General features: G+C 41.4%; 1 non-coding gene across 1 annotated transcript; it reads left to right on the top strand.

Moving 5' to 3' along the window:
• Positions 1-9161: 9161 nt before the first annotated feature.
• LOC130938447 (small nucleolar RNA R71) lies at positions 9162-9265 on the top strand. Its single transcript, XR_009069613.1, has one exon. It is a non-coding gene; the product is annotated as a small nucleolar RNA R71 (small nucleolar RNA).
• The last annotated feature ends 409 nt before the right edge of the window (positions 9266-9674 follow it).

Raw genomic sequence — 9674 nt, forward strand, 5'->3', positions numbered from 1 at the left:
TCAATATGGCCGAATGCACAAGGGAGGAGAAGGACGAAAGTCCTAGTGAGGAGGACCTCCTGGGACGTCTCTCAAGCAAGAAGGAGTTTCCTATTAAGGATCCAAAGGAATCTGAGGCTCATATAGAGACCATAGAGATTCCAATAAATCTCCTTCTGCCATTCATGAGCTCTGAAGACTATTCTTCCTCTGAAGAGGATGAAGATGTGACTGGAGAGCAAGTTGCTCAATATTTAGGAGCTATCATGAAGCTGAATGCCAAGTTGTTTGGTAATGAGACTTGGGAAGGTGAACCTCCCTTGCTCATTAGTGAACTAGATACCTGGATTCAGCAAATTTTACCTCAAAAGAGACAAGATCCTAGCAAGTTCTTAATACCTTGTACCATAGGCACCATGACCTTTGAAAAAGCTCTATGTGATCTGGGGTCAGGGATAAATCTTATGCCACTCTCTGTAATGGAGAAGCTAGGGATCATTGAGGTACAACCTGCCTTGTTCTCATTACAATTGGCAGACAAGTCATTAAGACAAGCTTATGGATTAGTAGAGGACGTGTTAGTAAAGGTTGAAGGCCTTTACATCCCTGCTGATTTCATAATCTTAGACACTAGGAAGGAAGAGGATGAATGCATCATCCTTGGAAGACCTTTCCTAGCAACAGCAGGAGCTGTGATAGATGTCAACAGAGGTGAACTAGTCCTTCAATTGAATGGGGACTACCTTGTGTTTAAGGAACATGGCCATCCCTCTGTGACAAAAGAGAGTAAGCATAAAGAGCTTCTCTCAGTACAGAGTCAAACAGAGCCCCCACAGTCAAACTCTAAGTTTGGTGTTGGGAGGCCACAACCAAAAACTAAGTTTGGTGTTAAGACCCCATATCCAAACTCTAAGTTTGACTGTGGGGAGTTTTACAACACTGACCTGATCACCTTTGTGGCTCCATGAGAGCCCACTGTCAAGCTAATGACATTAAAAGAGCGCTTGTTGGGAGGCAACCCAATTTTTATTTATCTAATTTTTATTTTATTTTATTGTTATTTTGTGTTTTATTAGGTACATGATCATGTGAAGTCACAAAAAAAATATAAAAATTAAAAACAGAATCAAAAACAGCAGAAGAAAAATCACACCCTGGAGGGAGGACATACTGGCGTTCAATGCCAGTAAGGAGCATCTGGCTGGCGTTCAACGCCAGAACAGAGCATGAATCTGGCGCTGAACGCCAGAAATAAGCAACATCCCGGCGTTTGAACGCCAGGAATGTGCCTTGAGGAAAGTTGGCGCTGAACGCCAGTAACAAGCATGGAACTGGCGTTCAACGCTAGAAACATGCTACACATTGGCGTTGAACGCCCAGAGTGTGCATCACTTCGGTGTTTAAACGCCAGAATGGTGTGCAAAGGCATTTTACATGCCTAATTGGTGCAGGGATGTAATCCTTGACACCTCAGGATCTGTGGACCCCACAGGATCATCTCAGGATCTGTGGACCCCACAGGATCCCCACCTAACATATTCTCCCCTCTTCTCATCATTCATTCTCTCTTTCCAATAAACACACTTCCCAACAACTTCAATTTCTCTTCCCAATTACCCCCTTCACCACTCACATACATCCACTCTTCCCTATAAACCCCACCCACCTTCAAAATTCAAAAATCTTTCCCGCCCAAACCCACCCAAAATGACCGAAACTACACCCACTCTCCTCCCTATATATACCCCTCCATTCTACTTCATTTTCACACTACACAACCCCCTCTTCTATACCTTGGGCAAATCCATCTCCCCTCACTCTCCTCCATCTTTTCTTCTTCTTCTTCTTCTCTTCTTTCTTCTCTTGCTCGAGGGCGAGCAATATTTTAAGTTTGGTATGGTCAAAGCATAATCTTTTTGTTTTTCCATTACCATCAATGGCACCTAAGACCGGAGAATCCTCTAGAAAAGGAAAAGGGAAGACAAAAGCTTCCACCTCTGAGTCATGGGAGATAGAAAGATTCATCTCTAAATGCCATCAAGACCACTTCTATGATGTTGTGGCAAAGAAGAAGACTGGACCTCAAGCCTGTTGCTAGAGGATGGTTAGAGTTCATTCAACGCTCCATCATCCCCACTAGCAACCGATCTGAAGTTACTGTGGATCGGGCCATCATGATTCATAGCATCATGATTGGAGAGGAAGTAGAAGTTCATGAAGTCATCTCCCATGAATTCTACAAAATAGCCGAAAAGCCCTCCTCCATGGCAAGGCTAGCTTTTCCTCATCTTATTTGCCATCTATGATACTCAGCTGGAGTTATCATAGAAGGAGACATCCTCATTGAAGAGGATAAGCCCATCACCAAGAAGAGGATGGAGCAAGCAAGAGAGACCCTCCATGGATCTCAAGAGATGCATGAGGAAGCGCATCATCAAGAAATCCCTGAGATGCCTCAAGGGATGCACTTTCCTCCCAACAACTATTGGGAACAACTCAACACTTCCCTAGAAGATTTGAGTTACAATGTGGAACAATTAAGGGTGGAACATCATGAGCACTCCGTCATTCTCCATGAAATAAGAGAAGATCAAAGAGCAATGAGGGAGGAGCAACAAAGGCAAGGAAGGGACATAGAGGAGCTTAAGGACATTGTTGGTCCTTCAAGAAGAAGACGCCACTAAGGTGGACTCCTTCCTTGTTCTTATTTTTCTATTTTTCGTTTTTATTTATGTTATATGATCATCTATGTTTTATGTCTCTACTTCATGATCATTAGTATTTAGTAACTATGTCTTAAAGCTATGAATAATTCCATTAATCCTTCACCTTTCTTAAATGAAAAATGTTTCTAATTCAAAAAAACAAGAAGTACATGAATTTCGAATTTATCCTTGAATTTAGTTTAATTATATTGATGTGGTGACAATACTTTTTATTTTCTGAATGAATGCTTAAACAGTGCATATTTTTTATCTTGTTGTTTATGAATGTTAAAACTGTTGGCTCTTGAAAGAATGATGAACAAAGAGAAATGTTATTGGTGATCTGAAAAATCATAAAATTGATTTTTGAAGCAAGAAAAAGCAGTGAAAAAGCAAAGGCTTGCGAAAAAAAAAGTGGCAAAAAAAATTTTTAGAAAGAAAAAGAAAAAGCAAGCAGAAAAAGCCAATAGCCCTTAAAACCAAAAGGCAAGGGTAAAAAGGATCCAAGGCTTTGAGCATCAATGGATAGGAGGGCCCAAGGAAATCCAGGCCTAAGCGTTTTAATCAAAGCTGTCCTTAACCATGTGCTTGTGGCATGCAGGTCCAAGTGAAAAGCTTGAGAATGAGTGGTTAAATTCGTGATCCAAAGCAAAAGAGTGTGCTTAAGAGCTCTGGACACCTCTAACTGGGGACTCTAGCAAAGCTGAGTCACAATCTGAAAAGGTTCACCCATTTATGTGTCTGTGGCATTTATGTATCCGGTGGTAATACTGGAAAACAAAGTGCTTAGGGCCACAGCCAAGACTCATAAGTAGCTGTGTTCAAGAATCAACATACTTAACTAGGAAAGTCAATAACACTATCCGAAATTCTAAATTCCTAGAGAAGCCAATCATTCTGAACTTCAAAGGAAAAAGTGAGATGCCAAAATTGTTCAGAAGCAAAAAGCTACAAGTCCCGCTCATCTAATTGAAATTAATATTCATTGATATTTCGGAATTTATAGTATATTCTCTTCTTTTTATCCTATTTGATTTTCAGTTGCTTGGGGACAAGCAACAATTTAAGTTTGGTGTTGTGATGAGCGGATAATTTATACGCTTTTTGGCATTGTTTTTAGGTAGTTTTTAGTAAGTTCAAGCTACTTTTAGGGATGTTTTCATTAGTTTTTATGTTAAATTCACATTTTTGGACATTACTATGAGTTTGTATGTTTTTCTGTGATTTCAGGTAATTTCTGGCTGAAATTGAGGGACCTGAGCAAAACTCTGAGAAGGAGGCTGACAAAGGACTGCTGATGCTGTTGGAATCTGACCTCCCTGCACTCGAAATAGATTTTCTGGAGCTACAGAACTCCAAATGGCGCGCTCTCAATGCCGTTAGAAAGTAGACATCCAGATCTTTCCAGAAATATATAATAGTTCATACTTTATTTGGGAATTGACGACGTAAACTGGCGCTCAACGTCAGTTCCACGCTACTGTCTGGAGTAAAACGCCAGAAACACGTCACGACCAGGAGTTGAACGCCCAAAACACGTTACAACTTGGCGTTCAACTCCGAAAGAAGCCTCAACTCGTGGATAGATCAAGCTCAAAAACTTGGTGGACGAAATTGTGATCCATGTTCTTTTGTACTTGTATGAAATCATTATTATGGCACTGGTTAAATTCACAACTCCGTTCAACTAACCAGCAAGTGTACTGGGTCGTCCAAGTAATAAACCTTACGTGAGTAAACCTTACGTGAGTAAGGGTCGATCCCACAGAGATTGTTGGTATGAAGCAAGCTATGGTCACCTTGTAAATCTCAGTTAGGCATATTAAATTGATTTATGGGTTTTCGAATAATTAATAATAAAAGGAAAATAAAAGGGATAGAGATACTTATGTAGATTAATAGTGGGAATTTCAGATAAGTGTATGGAGATGCTGTGCTCCTCTTGAAACTCTACTTTACTACTCTCTCTTTCAATCCTTCTTACTCCTTTCCATGGCAAGCTGTGTATAGGGGTTCACCGTTCGACGATGGCTACTTTGTATCCTCTCTGGAAAATGGTCCTCTGCGCTGTCACTCGAATGGCTAATCGTCTGGAGGCATCACACTGGCCGAAGGCTACATCCCATCCTCGCAGTGAAAACTACGCTCACGCGCACTGTCACAGCACGGCTAATCACTGGTTGGTTCCCGCTCCTGCTGGAATAGAATTCCTTGATTCTTTTGCGTCTGTCACTAACGCCCAGCACTTGCAAGTCTGAAGCACGTCACAGTCATTCATTACCGGAATCCTACTCGGAATACCACAGACAAGGTTAGACTTTCCGGATTCCCAGGATCCTACCCGGAATACCACAGACAAGGTTAGACTTTCCGGATCCTCATGAATGCCGCCATCTATCTAGCTTATACCACGAAGATTCTATTGAGGAATCTAAGAGATACACATTCAAGCTCGGTTGCATGTAGAACGGAGGTGGTTGTCAATCACGCGCGTTCATAGGTGAGAATGATGATGAGCGTCACATAATCATCACATTCATCATGTTCTTGGGTGCGAATGAATATCTTGGAATAAGAATAAGAGAGAATTGAATAAAAAGTAATAGTAATTGTATTGAAACTTGAGGTACAGCAGAGCTCCACACCCTTAATCTATGGTGTGCAGATACTCCACTGTTGAAAATACATAAGTGAAAGGTTCAGGCATGGCCGAATGGCCAGCCCCCATGGTCTAAGGACTAGGCGTCCAGAGATGTCAAATACATTAGTTAAATGTTCTATTTATAATAAACTAGCTCCTAGGGTTTACATGAGTAAGTAATTGATGCATAAATCCACTTCCGGGGCCCACTTGGTGTATGTTTGGGCTGAGCTTGATCAATCCACGAGCTGAGGCTTCTCTTGGAGTTGAACTCCGAGTTATGACGTGTTTTGGGCGTTCAACTCCGGATCATGACGTTTTTCTGGCGTTTAACTCCAAACAGCAGCATGTACTTGGCGTTCAACGCCAAGTTACGTCGTCAATCTCCGAATAAAGTATGGACTATTATATATTGCTGGAAAGCCCTGGATGTCTACTTTCCAACGCCGTTGAGAGCGCGCCAATTGGATTCTGTAGCTCCAGAAAATCCACTTTGAGTGCAGGGAGGTCAGATTCCAACAGCATCAGCAGTCCTTTTGTCAGCCTTTTTCAGAGTTTTGCTCAAGTCCCTCAATTTCAGCCAAAAATTACCTGAAATCACAGAAAAACACACAAACTCATAGTAAAGTCCAGAAATGTGAATTTAACATAAAAACTAATGAAAACATCCCTAAAAGTAGCTTGAATTTACTAAAAACTACCTAAAAACAATGCCAAAAAGCGTATAAATTATCCGCTCATCACAACACCAAACTTAAATTGTTGCTTGTCCCCAAGCAACTGAAAATCAAATAGGATAAAAAGAAGAGAATATACTATAAATTCCAGAATATCAATGAATATTAATTATAATTAGATGAGCGGGACTTGTAGCTTTTTGCTTCTGAACAGTTTTGGCATCTCACTTTTTCCTTTGAAGTTCAGAATGATTGGCTTCTCTAGGAACTTAGAATTTCGGATAGTGTTATTGATTCTCCTAGTTAAGTATGTTGATTCTTGAACACAGCTACTTATGAGTCTTGGCCGTGGCCCTAAGCACTTTGTTTTCCAGTATTACCACCGGATACATAAATGCCACAGACACATAACTGGGTGAACCTTTTCAGATTGTGACTCAGCTTTGCTAGAGTCCCCAATTAGTGGTGTCCAGAGCTCTTAAGCACACTCTTTTTTTTTGCTTTGGATCACGACTTTAACCACTTAGTCTCAAGCTTTTTACTTGGTGGACGAAATTGTGATCCATGCTCTTTGTACTCACAATACTATATTCTTTATTTTATATGGAATTATTCTTGTGGCTCTTTGCTATGTGTGGACACAACTCCGTTCAACTTAACCAGCAAGTGCACTGGGTCATCCAAGTAATACCTTACGTGAGTAAGGGTCGATCCCACGGAGATTGTTGGTATGAAGCAAGCTATGGTCACCTTGTAAATCTCAGTTAGGCAGATCAAATTGGTTTATGGGGAAGAGTGGATGGATGTGAGTGGTGAAGGGGGTAGTTGGGAAGAGGAATTGAGGTGATTGGTGAAAGTTGTTGGGAAGTGTGATATGGGGAAAAGTAATCACAAAACTAGGATTAGGAGGTAAGGTAGGAATATGGTAGGTGGGGATCCTGTGGGGTCCACAGGTCCTGTGGTGTCAAGGAATTCCATCCTTGCACCAAATAGGCATGTAAAATGCCTTGGCGCACCATTCTGGCGTTTAAACGCCCATTTGTGCACATTCTGGGCGTTCAACGCCCATGTAAAGCATGTTTCTGGCGTTGAACGCCAGTTTCATGCTTGTTACTGGCGTTCAGCGCCAGCTTTCCTTCTCTGGGCACATTCCTGGCGTTCAGCGCCAGAATGTTGCTTGTTTCTGGCGTTCAGCGCCAGAATGGTGCTCTGTTCTGGCGTTGAACGCCGTCCAAATGCACCTTACTGGCGTTGAACCCCAGCCTGTGCGTCCTCCAGGGTGAAAATTTTTTCTTCTGCTGTTTTTGATTCTGTTTTTAATTTTTTTGATTTTTTTCGTGACTGCTCATGATCATGTACCTAATAAAACACAAAATAACAATAAAATAAAAATTAGATAAATAAAATTGGGTTGCCTCCCAACAAGCGCTACTTTAATGTCAATAGCTTGACAGTGGCTCTCATGGAGCCACAAGGTGATCAGGTCAATGTTGTATAGTCCCAACACCAAACTTAGAGTTTGGATATGGGGTTTTAACACCAAACTTAGAGTTTGGTTGTGGCCTCCCAACACCAAACTTAGAGTTTGACTGTGGGGGCTCTTCTTGACTCTGAACTGAGAGAAGCTCTTCATGCTTACTCTCTTTCGTCACAGAGGAATGGCCATGTGCCTTAAACACAAGGTAGTCCCCATTCAATTGAAGGACTAATTCACCTCTGTTGACATCTATCACAGCTCCTGCTGTGGCTAGGAAAGGTCTTCCAAGGATGATGCATTCATCCTCTTCCTTCCTAGTGTCTAAGATTATGAAATCAGCAGGGATGTAAAGGCCTGCAACCTTTACTAGCACGTCCTCTACTAATCCATAAGCTTGTCTTAATGACTTGTCTGCCAATTGTAATGAGAACAAGGCAGGTTGTACCTCAATGATCTCTAGCTTCTCCATTACAGAGAGTGGCATAAGATTTATCCCTGACCCTAGATCACACAGAGCTTTTGCAAAGGTCATGGTGCCTATGGTACAAGGTATTAAGAACTTGCCAGGATCTTGTTTCTTTTGAGGTAGAGTTTTCTGAATCCAAGAATCTAGTTCACTAATGAGCAAGGGAGGTTCACTTTCCCAAGTCTCATTACCAAACAACTTGGCATTCAGCTTCATGATAGCTCCTAAATATTGAGCAACTTGCTCTCCAGTTATGTCTTCATCCTCTTCAGAGGAAGAATAGTCTTCAGAGCTCATGAATGGCAGAAGGAGATTTAATGGAATCTCTATGGTCTCTATATGAGCCTCAGATTTCTTTAGATCCTTAATAGGAAACTCCTTCTTGCTTGAGGGACGTCCCAGGAGGTCTTCCTCACTAGGATTTTCGTCCTTTTCCTCCCTTGTGCATTCGGCCACATTGATCACATCAATGGCCTTGCACTCTCCTTTTGGATTCTCTTCTGTATTACTTGGGAGAATACTGGGAGGAGTTTCAATGACTTTCTTACTCAGCTGGCCCACTTGTGCCTCCAAATTTCTAATGGAGGATCTTGTTTCATTCATGAAACTGAAAGTGGCCTTGACAGATCAGAGACTATTGGCTAAATTAGAAGTGTTTTGTTCAGAATTCTCTGTCTGTTGCTGAGAAGATGATGGATATGGCTTACTATTACTCAGCCTATTGCGTCCACCATTGTTAAAGCCTTGTTGAGGCTTTTGTTGATCCTTCCAGGAGAAATTTGGATGATTTCTCCATGATGAGTTATAGGTGTTTCCATAAGGTTCACCCCTGTAATTAACCTCTGCCATGGCAGGGTTCTCAGGATCATAAGCTTCTTCAGAAGCTGCCTCTCTAGTACTGTTGGATGCATGTTGCCATCCATTCAGATTTTGAGAGATCATGTTGACCTGTTGAGTCAACACTTTGTTCTGAGCCAATATGGCATTCAGAGCATCAATTTCAAGAATTCCTTTCTTTTGAGGTATCCCATTATTCATGGAATTCCTCTCAGAAGTGTACATGAATTGGTTGTTTGCAACCATATCAATGAGTTCTTGAGCCTCTTCAGGCATTTTCTTTAGGTGAATAGATCCACCTGCAGAATGGTCCAATGACATTTTCGAAAATTCAGATATACCATAATAGAATATATCTAATATGGTCCATTCTGAAAACATGTCAGATGGACATCTTTTGGTCAGCTGCTTGTATCTTTCCCAAGCTTCATAGAGGGATTCACCATCTTTTTGTTTAAAGGTTTGAACATCCACTCTCAGCTTGCTCAGCTTTTGAGGAGGAAAGAATTTATCCAAGAAGGCTGTGACCAGCTTATCCCAGGAGTCCAGGCTATCCTTAGGTTGTGAATCCAACCATATTCTAGCTCTGTCTCTTATAGCAAAGGGGAAAAGCATGAGTCTGTAGACTTCAGGATCAACTCCATTTGTCTTTACAGTCTCACAGATATGCAAGAACTCAGTTAAGAACTAATAGGGATCTTTAGATGGAAGTCCATAAAACTTGCAGTTTTGTTGCATTAAGGCAACTAGTTGAGGCTTAAGCTCAAAGTTATTGGCTCCAATGGCAGGAATGGAGATGCTTCTTCCATCAAATTTGGATGTTGGCTTTGTGAAGTCACCAAGCATTCTCCTTGCATTATTATTATTTTCGGTTGCCATCTCCTTCTCTTGT

This window comes from Arachis stenosperma, chromosome 6, assembly GCF_014773155.1.
Source record: "Arachis stenosperma cultivar V10309 chromosome 6, arast.V10309.gnm1.PFL2, whole genome shotgun sequence".
Lineage (NCBI taxonomy): Eukaryota > Viridiplantae > Streptophyta > Magnoliopsida > Fabales > Fabaceae > Arachis > Arachis stenosperma.